The 10,968-nt window shown below is 36.1% G+C and overlaps 1 protein-coding gene across 5 annotated transcripts in view; it reads right to left on the reverse strand.

The window, feature by feature from the left end:
* The window catches only part of EXOC6B (exocyst complex component 6B), a 735,227-nt gene that overhangs the window by 136,805 nt on the left and 587,454 nt on the right, over positions 1-10,968 (reverse strand). The window lies entirely within an intron of this gene.

Raw genomic sequence — 10,968 nt, forward strand, 5'->3', positions numbered from 1 at the left:
GAATTGTTTGTCTTTTAAAAAAAATTTTATTGGAGTATAGTTGCTTTACAATGTTGTGTTAGTTTCAGCTGTACAGCAAAGTGTATCAGTTATACACATACATATATCCACTCTTTTTTAGATTTTTTTCCCATATGGGTCATTATAGAGTATTGAGAAGAGTTCCCTGTGCTATACAGTAGGTCCTTATTAGTTATCTATTTTAGCTATAGTAGTGTGTATTTGTCAATCCCAGTCTCCCAGTTTATCCCTTCCCCACCACCCCGCTCTCCCCTCTGGTAACCATAAGTTTGTTTTCTACATCTGTAACTCTATTTCTGTTTTGTAAATAAGTTCATCTGTAAACTTTCTTCCTTTAAATCTGTATTGCTTGAGATCCTCTAAGTGGGTGTAAAGTCATGAGTAGCAGCCGAAGGAATTCAGAAGACTGTGTTCATGATCCAGTCACTTGGCTGGTTTTCCCCGCAGCTGAACACAGCTAGGTTCTGTGATATCTGAGTGTGTGTGTGTGTGTGTGTGTGTGTGTGTGTGTATTTTTACCATCATAAAATTTGAAAATGTCTTCATTTTTACTAATTGTGATGGTTAATTTTATGTGTCAACTTGACTGCATCAGACATATGGTCAAACATTACTCTGGGTTTGTCTGTGGGAGTATTTCTGGATAAATATCAACATTTAATCGACAGACTTAGTAAAGCAGATTGCTCTCCCTAATGTGAGTGGGCCCTATCCAGTCAGGTGAGGAACTGAATAGAACAAAAAAGGCTGACCCTCCTGCAAATAAGAGGAAACTCCTGTCTACCTGCCTTGAGCTGGGACATCAGTCTTTTCTGGCCTTTGGAGTGAAATGAAAACATCAGCTTTTTGGGTCTCAAGCCTGTTAGCATCTTTATGGAACTATACCTGTGTCTCCAGCTTGCTGACTGCAGATCTTGGGACACTTGCCAGCTTCCATAATCACATGAGCTAATTCATTATAATAAGTAAGTAAATAAGTATATACACATACATACACATACACCTTACTGGTTCTGTTTCTCTGGAGAAGTCTTACTAATACACTCATATATTGCTTAATTTTTGCCCATAATAGATTGTTTGTTAAAGGCAGAAAACATGAGAAATACTGAAAAAATAAAAATATATAGACTATAGAATTGATTATAATTTTGCAAATAAGTCTGAAATATGATCTTAAACTTGTAGTTGCAGTCATTGATCAAACTCCTTATAATGTACCTAAAAATATTCTTAGTCTTTTAAAAACTGATATTTAAAAAGAGGAAATGTGTTTAATTCAATTTGACTCTGTATTTATTAGGATTTAAGGTTATCATGGTGACATTTATTTTTGAGAAATACTTGCACTTACTAGCATGAAATAGCTTTTCTTATTTTATTTAGAAACACAACTTGAAATTTAAAAAAATCGGTTTTTAATATTCAAAATTAAAAATTTCAAACAACACATCATATAAGTAGATTTGGATTTAATGCCTACCTCCAAATTTTACAGATAAGGAAATCAAGACCCAGAGCAGTTAAGTAATCAACTAAGAATACAGTTTTAGTTAGTGGTAGAGTCAGGGTAAACACTCAAGTGTCCTGATTATTGGGCCAGAATTCTTTGCACCACAGCATAAGATATCTGTCCCTTCTAGCACTATGGGTCATATTATAGCTCCTCAAATGATTTTTTTTTTAACATGCACAAAAAGAATCTGGTCAACTCTAGCTATTAAAAGGTTGCCATGTCTGACTGAGAAATTCACAAATATAATGGTTCTTTACATTTTCCTCCACCTTCAGTAAATTTGGCTTTCACCAGCTAATGTCTGAAAACATCTTTGGATAATTTTCAGTGAAGAAACAATAAATCAGGGATGTCAGTGGCTGAGAGGGGAGAGCTTTTCCAATTTTCATAAACAAAAACTTCAGTGACAGCCGCTTTCAGGTTTTGGATGTAATTTTCCTAACTGATGTCTTCACTGTGGTGTGCCTTGGCTGTCTTCCACTCACTAGCCAATCTTGGGGGAAACATGATTTATGTTGATGCCACATCAATGTGAAAATCTGATCAAGTAAAAGTAGAACTCTGTAGCCTAACTGGGGAAAGCTGGAAGCAAGTCACCATTCACATGTAGATAAGGCAAAGACAGGGGCCATCTATAAAAGTATTACTGCCCTGCTTCTGGTTTAAACTGCCAACTGATTAGTAGCTAAAGACACAGCCTCAAGACACTTCCCATTGAAATGGCTATAAAAACTCTGAAAAAAGTAAAAACTCTTAACAATGTTAAAATCTAAAATGAATGGTTAAACTATTGCCAAAATTCAGAAGGATTTTCAAACTAACAAGACTAGAGTAGAATTGAGAATCACAATCCAGGGCTCATACAGAATAGGCCTACCCCTGGCTCAGAAACCAGGCTCTATAACACTGTTTTCCAACACTGGCCAATCTTCTGCAAATACAGATTCCTTGGCTCCATTTCTAGAGATCCTGATTCATAGGTCTGGTGTTGGGGATGGGGGCAGGGGGAGTTGTCCAGAAGTGAATACTTTTTTTATAAAGCACTTTACATGAATCTGATGATCTCCCAGGTTGGAAAACTACTAGTCTATACCAATTACAAAAATTGGGTGGACATCGCTCTGTTGCATACTTGTTGCTTTTTTTAAAACATAATTTTTAAATTTTGAAATAGACTCATGAAAAGTTTCAAAAATAATACAAAGGATTTCAACAAGCTTACCCCAATGATAATACCTTAGATAACCAGAATACTTTGTCAAACATGGGAAACTGACTCTGATATAATACCATGAATTCAGGTATAGACCTTATTTGGATTTCACCAGTTTTTACACACATTCTCATATCCATGTGTTTTATATGCACTTGTACGTGTGTATGTTGTATACAGTTGCATAAAAATTTATCACATGGAGATTTGTGTAAAGAATGCAAAACTGTTCCATCACCATTAAGGAACTCCTTTGTTTTACTTCTCACAAGTCAAACCTTACCCTATTCCCAGCCCCAACCTCTGGCAACCACTGATTTGTTCTCCATCACTGTAACTTTGTCACTTAGAGGATGTTATATATAAATGGAATTCTACAGTATATAACCTTTTAAGATTGGCTTTTATTTTTTACTTGGCATAATGCCCTCAAGAGCCATCCTAGCTTTTGAATATATATTAATAGACCATTCCTTTTTACTGTCAAGTAGTATTCCATTGTATAGATGTATCACAGATTGTTTATCCATTTATTCTTTGAAGGACATTTGGATTGTACATTGGAAGTACATTTCCAGTTTTTGGTTATTACAAATAAAGCTGCTGTGAACATTCATGTACAGGTTTTTTTGTAAACATGTTTTCACTTCTTTAGGACAAATGCCCAGGAGCGTAATTGCTGGTTTATATGGTAAGTATATATTTAATTTTATAAGAAACTGCTAGGCTGTTTTCCAGAGTGACAGTACCATTTTATATTCCCACCAGTAACGTATATATGAGAGATCCAATTGTGCTGCATGCTTCCCAGCAGTTCGTTTACCAGTTGCTGCCTCCTGAGGTGCGCAAAGCTGGATATCCTTTTTTCTCAGCCCCTACCTAGTACTTGTGCTTTTATAACATGGCAGAAGGCGATAGGACTTGAGTGATGCAAAGCATTATGGAGTCACAATGTGGGTACAGATTAAAGATCCCAGTAAGAGGACATATTGGGGCAATGCACTTTCCTTCATCTTCTGGTTAATGTCAGAGAAAGAGACAATGTGGCTATAGGCTTATGATAAACCATTCATGTTGCATTTGATGATAAACCATGCATGTTGCATTTGATGAATAACTGCTAATGGTGAGTTACTTGGATAGGAATTGTGTATATCAATGTGTTCTCCAGCTATGGATCTGAGATGAGGCTAATCACACTCAAGAACAGGGTAAACAGGTGTCTGATTTTTAAAACTGAAAGTCTGGTATTTGAGCTTTTGGCCTAGAAATGACTTATGGTGATGTGGCCTTATGAGCCAATATTTTTTTTCCTCTAGACTTATAATACATGCTACTGTGCTGACTCCTAACTTAGATACAGAGCATGAACTTTCTTTCCTGATATTTCTTGGGATACTATATGGCAAACAAACCCAAGTAAACAGGACCATAGTGAACTACGTATCTTGTCTGTTGATATACAGAATGCATCTAAATATTCCTTCCATGATAGATAATCAGGGGAAAAAATAACTATGGAAGGATACTCTAGGATCATAGAAGGGACTCTTTCTGAAGTACAAGAGAAAAGGCATATTTCTAAAAAAGATTTAATATAGAAGCCAGAAAGAAATTTAAAAAACTAATTTGCATTCTTAATATAATGCAAGGAAGCAGAAGTCCACAATGAAAGTAGTCATGATAAGGGAGATAGTGGAAACTGCAAAAAAATGCAATAGTAGAATTTCAATAAATATTAAAGGTAGTAATGATCATAACTTCAGCAATTTAAATAATAGATATGAAGGACAAGCCTGAATAACTTTCATAAGAGTGCTGAGGTGAAAAAAAGAGATAAATAGAAAGAGAAAATGATTTGTATGGGGAGACAAGACCTAAAAATTGAATGAACAATTATTTATTGTTTACTCTCCAAAGTTAACATTAGAGTCATTCTCTTCTCCTGTCCTCAGTTTGACTCTTCACAATAGAAACAGACCATTGAGAATCTGTTAACAATTGCTTAGCTCTAGAATTCTGACCAATGTGGCTCTCATTTCAAGGCATTCAGAATTAGGAAGGCACATGTTGAGGATAGGCAATAATCACCTGTGTCTGACTTTCTTTCCTCAGAAACTTGGGTATCTTCTGCTGCTCTTTACTAGACTTTCTTATTCTTTCACACATTTATGCACTAACCCAAAAGCTAATATACTATAACCTCCAGAGAGTATTTACATGTTTACAATGATAGGCCTGAACAATTTTGCTTCATCAATAACTCAGTAACAATGTTCAGTGAAATTAAATGCAGTTGCACTTAAATTTCTTCAAGTAAAAATCAATATACTAACTCCTAACAAGTTAAACAATTTTAATACTACAACGTACACTTTCCGTTAAATTGTATTTGCTTGAATTTTTGCCTTTTATTTGTCTTTTAACATCTCCAAGTTACTTTTTGATATCTGGATATTTTTAAAAAGCCAATTTGAGCCTTTTAGTAGGGACGTTTAATCTATTTACATTTATTATAATAATGAGTATGTTTGGTCTTGTATTATCTGTTTTTGTGCTCTCTGCTTTGTTTTCTCCTTTGTTTTGTTTCCTTTGCTACAGAGAAACTTTCTTTGATTAGTTTTTGCTAATGATTTAGAATGTATACAGTCTCAATTCAATTTTTTAAATGTAAACATAATTATCATATCAAGAATAAAAGAGCATTTATTAACCCTACTCTTCTTCTCCCAATATGATTGATATTATTAGGGATTTCAGACCCAGTTTCTTAAATTATTTTTAAGTATTTACATATAAAAATATCTTAAATATTAAAAATATGTCTCTCAAAATTTATTCAGACTTCATGCTTAAAAATACTTTAATGTTCCCTACCAGTTCTTTTACACAATCACATCCCCTTACTTAAAAAAACCCACATATTTCTATTGATCAAAAACATGAACATGAGGACACGGGGAGTGGGAAGGGTAAGCTGGGATGAAGTGAGAGAGTGGCATGGACATATATACACTACCAAATGTAAAATAGATAGCTAGTGGGAAGCAGGCGCATAGCACAGGGAGATCAGCTCCGTGTTTTGTGACCACCTAGAGGGGTGGGATAGGGAGGGTGGGAGGGAGACACAAGAGGGAGGAGATATGGGGATATATGTATATGTATAGCTGATTTACTTTGTTATAAAGCAGAAACTAACACACCATTGTAAAGCAATTATACTCCAATAAAGATTTTAGAAAATAAAACAACATGAACTTGATTATTATTATAGAGAATTTTTTCCTTTACCAGTTTGTAAAGATTTTCACTTTCTTGCATTTAATAGAGCAGGAGGTGGCAAACCTTTTTTGTAAAGGGTCAGACGGTAAATGTTTTAGATTTTGTGGGCCATATATTTAGTCTTTGTATCAAGTCCTCAATTCTGCCATTGTAGTGTGAAAGCAGCCACAGACAGCAGGCAAATGAGTGAGTTCCTATGTTCCCATAAAACTTTGTTTCTAAAAACAGGCAGTGGGCTACAGATTGCCAACGCTTGCTACAGAGAAAAGGTGTGGGACCAGTCTAGTTGAGTTCAACCTTCCTCTAATGTTAGATGATAGTACGTGAAATGAGAGGCACAGGTCTATGCTTTCCACTCTCCTGTTTCTCTTATAATAGAGACTGGACCATAAGTCTAGTAGATGTTGTCATTATTTACTGTGATTTTTTAAAAAAGTAAAACCACAGCTTCAATGAGTATTTTAAAACCTGAATGACCAAATATGCTCTCTTTAAAGCACATAATCTCTGAGAGTCTGCTTAATTTCTTTTGACATGCTCATTCTATCAGTAGAAAACTTGGTTTTTCTGTAAAATAAAAGCAGGCCTAAGAGTCTGTCCCATGTCCCATTCTGATGACTGTAGAAACAACAGGGCTTTACTTTAGGGTGAATCCTAAAGGTTCTGTGATTCTTTATGAGTATGACAAACCCAGACTGATATACAGAATGAAGAGTAATAACTTCAATCTTGTCTGCTTCCTGAACTTGACTGGAAAAGGAATATAGAAAGATTTCCACACATCTTGCAGTATAATAATATGTATGAAGCTTTCAGTGATTCTAATGGGTGGGGTTCTCATTTTCACCAAATCGGAACTGTAAGAAAGAAATTGGAATTGAAATTATATCAGGAGATGTATGTCTTCCAGATGGTAGGAGGAGAAAGGGGGAGAGATAAGGAGTCAGTTACCAGGAAAGTAGAGCTTTGGGACTCCTAATAAATCCAGAGAAAGATGCATCACAATCTAGTGGGACCAGTGTTCACTGCAACTGGATGCACAGCCAGGACAACGCCTCTGAGTTTCAAAATACCATTTAAAAAAAGTACAAGGAAACGCTCTTGATTTTCAGAGCAGATATCCTTGGTTTGCCTCTTTTTTCATCTCTCCTAAATTTATAGCAGATCTGCCAGAATAAAATTCTTATTAGGTGTTTATATCTATGTACATATTTCTCTCTCTATATTTGTATCTACCTATCTATTTATATATTTGAGGGGATGTCTAGGACCTATATTATAAAAATGTAATCCTGTAATCCCTCTCAATTAACCAAAAAAAAAAAAAAAAGACATTAGAGTAAGAGACTGGATAAAATGGATTGCAAACAAAAAACAAAACTAACTTTTACATGAAATATCCGTAAAAATACCTGAAATTAAGGCTGTCAGAACCACAGAGGTAGAAAAAACTACACTAAAAATTCAAAGAATGCCTTAAGCCACAAGGTTTAAGAGACAGAACACAGATTCTAGGAGAGGCTAATGAAGTTGGGGAGAATTGAACCTTGAGAAGAAAGGATGAGAGGAAAATTCCCTAAGTGTATGTACCTGTTTAGGTATATACAGTGGCATGTGTGTCCATTTCCAATTGTGATCCAAAATTAATGCAGTAATAGTTTTGAATGGCTTGTGAGCTCAATCAAGGCCAGAATAACAAGAAACAGGTTTCAAGTGAAGGGTTGAAAATACTGGAATAAAGTTACCATGAGACTGCAGAATCTCTTTTCTCAAAGACAGTGAAAACCATTCCCTCCCACCTAATAAACTGCCACCCTAATTTTTTTTTTTTTTTTTTTTTTTTTGCGGTACGCGGGCCTCACTGTTGTGGCCTCTCCGGTTGCGGAGCACAGGCTCCGGACGCGCAGGCCCAGTGGCCATGGCTCACGGGCCCAGCCGCTCCGCGGCATGTGGGATCTTCCCGGACCGGGGCACGAACCCGTGTCCCCCGCACTGGCAGGCGGACTCTCAACCACTGCGCCAGCAGGGAAGCCAAACACCCTAATTTTCTAAGATAGGTAAACTTCGACCGAGAGAGAAAGAGATTCCCTTGCTTTATTCCTCAAGAAGCCCCCTTCCTTACCAAAACTGATCTGATTTGCTTTCTTGTTTCATATGTACATCTTCCAATGGTAACAGTGCTCCAATGTTGACTGCCTGGTTACTGCCTGGTTCATTACAGGTGGTCATTACAGGTGATAACTTTCTGTAGGAGAGAAATAAGGCCAGCTTTCAACGTGTATTGATCTAGTTTGAAAGTGAAGATGTTTCATCATCTACATGAGTTTCTGTATTATTTTTCAGACACGTGTGCCTCGGTTTATCTTTTATCCAACCTTTTAGGTCTAGAGGAAAGAGGAAGACATGAGGAATATTTGGTTTCAAGGTTCTGCCAGGTGATTTGCTGAATCAATCCCTAGTTTGAATCCTGGCCCTAGGTGTGAATTTGGCTGACTACAAATTGGTATAGTTCTTAAATCTCTACAGCTAGAGGTGAAATTTTTTGTTTTTGATAAGAAACAACTGGATATTTGCTGTCATGTGTCTGGTCGTGTCAGCAGGTAGGTTATTAGTACTTCCTTAAACCCAGAGTAGAATAAAAAAGTAGAATATGGGAAAAGTGGGGGGATTCTGTGAATAGGTTCCAAAAGACTGACTTCCGTCTTGCTATCATACTCTCTTACCCATTCACTTGCTTGCTCTGATGAAGCAAGATGCCACGTTGTGAGATGTTCTAGGGAGAGACCATGTGGCAAGGAACTAAAGAAGGTCTGTGGCCAACAGCTCTTGAGGAACTGAGGTCTCAGTCCAACAACGTGTAAGGAAATGGATCCTCCAATAACCAACTACTAAGTAAGCAAGGAAGTAAATCTTTCCCAACAGAGCTTTGAAATGACTGCAGCTTTTTGGGAGGTCCTGAGCCAGAGAACCCAGATAAGCCACATTCATTCCTGACCCCCAGAAACTGTAAGACAAAAAATGTGTTATTTCATGTCACTAAGTTTGGAGTAATTTGTTATGCAGCAGAAGATAACTAATAGAAGTGATTAAGGGGTAAGTTAAAATTGTCCATTAACTCTAAGAAGTGTTCCTATGAGTAGATACTGAGCTGTTCTCTATGGTCAAGGAGCACCACAATAAGTGTTTATTAAAACAGTAAGAACTGGGACAGGGCTTAAAGAACTACTTCCTCAATCTCAGGGGTCTCATGCTAAATGACTGAAAAAGGAAAGATGTGAAGTTTTCATCTTCCCAGGTTTTTCAAAAAGAGGAAAGATGACTATCTTGGGTTCTTGAAGCATCTGCTTACCCAATTATTAGAGCAGATGACATTTTGAAGTCACTTCTAGTATATTTATTTTAAAAGATTAGATGCCCGAATATAAAACAAATTAAGAAGAGAAAAGCAGACTTACAGTATGTAATTTTTCTAGAATATAGAGAAAGATATTGTATAAAGGAGAAGGTAGAAGTTAAAACTTTATAAGGAGTCTTTGTAATAAGAATTATGCTTCATAATTTCTCTGTAAAATAAATACAAAGATATCCTCTTAAAGATGAAGAACTGAAGGATTAGAGTCGTTACGGGTTTGTCCAAGGGTACACAGAAAGAGAATCATAGCAGAATCTTGAACATGTATGTCTCAATTTTACATGATATTAAAAAAATATATATTAAATAAAATAGATTTCCTTCAGAATAAATGAGTATGTACTACTGACGTGCTGAATATAAGATTACATTCATTCTGGCAGTTTCTAATATAAAACAGGACGTTTCTAATGTAATATAGCTTGAGCTAGCTGAAATGATACCTTGATATGCTTGGGGGAGAAGAAACATGTGCCTTTCAGATTTTTCCAGTGGAAAAGCTTTCTGAGTTGCCAAAACCATAAGGTCAAACTTCCTTGACCTTCCTAATAACAATACCACTGTTCTCTTTATAGCACACGTGGACAGGGAAGAAGGGGGTTCAAGAGAGTCCCCTAAATATTTAAAGATGATTCATTGTTTATTGAGGGCCCCTTTAAATAGTAGATGAGAGTAGAGCAGATAGATGAAGATATCATGATTTATTATGGCTATTTACTTATTTTGTCTGTTCCCAAAAAGTGTTCTAGGTATTTCATGATAAAAGATATGTGTACACTATACTACAAAGCTACAGTAATCAAGACAGTATGGTACTGGCACAAAAACAGAAATATAGATCAATGGAACAGGATAGAAAGCCCAGAGATAAACCTACACACCTATGGTCAACTAATCTATGACAGAGGAGGCAAAGATATACAATGGAGAAAAGACAGTCTCTTCAATAAATGGTGCTGGGAAAACTGGACAGTTTTCATGTAGAAGAATGAAATTAGAACACTCCCTAACACCATACACAAAAATAAACTCAAAATGGATTCGAGACTTAAATGTAAGACCGGACACTATAAAACTCTTAGAGGAAGACAGAGGAAGGACACTCTTTGACATAAATCACAGCAAGATCTTTTTTGATCCACCTCCTAGAGTAATGGAAATAAAAACAAAAATAAACAAATGAGGCCTAATGAAACTTAAAAGCTTTTGCACAGCAAAGGAAACTACAAACAAGAGGAAAAGACAACCCTCAGAATGGGAGAAAATATTTGCAAATGAATCAATGGACAAAGGATTAATCTCCAAAGTATATAAACAGCTCATGCAGCTCATAATTAAAAAAAACAAACAACCCAATCAAGAAACGGGCAGAAGACCTAAATAGACATTTCTACAAAGAAGACATACAGATGATCAAGAGGCACATAAAAATATGCTCAACATCACTAATTATTACAGAAATGCAAATCAAAACTACAATGAGGTATCACCTCACACCAGTTAGAATGGGCATCATCAGAAAAT

Source organism: Physeter macrocephalus, chromosome 12 (genome assembly GCF_002837175.3).
Source record: "Physeter macrocephalus isolate SW-GA chromosome 12, ASM283717v5, whole genome shotgun sequence".
NCBI lineage: Eukaryota > Metazoa > Chordata > Mammalia > Artiodactyla > Physeteridae > Physeter > Physeter macrocephalus.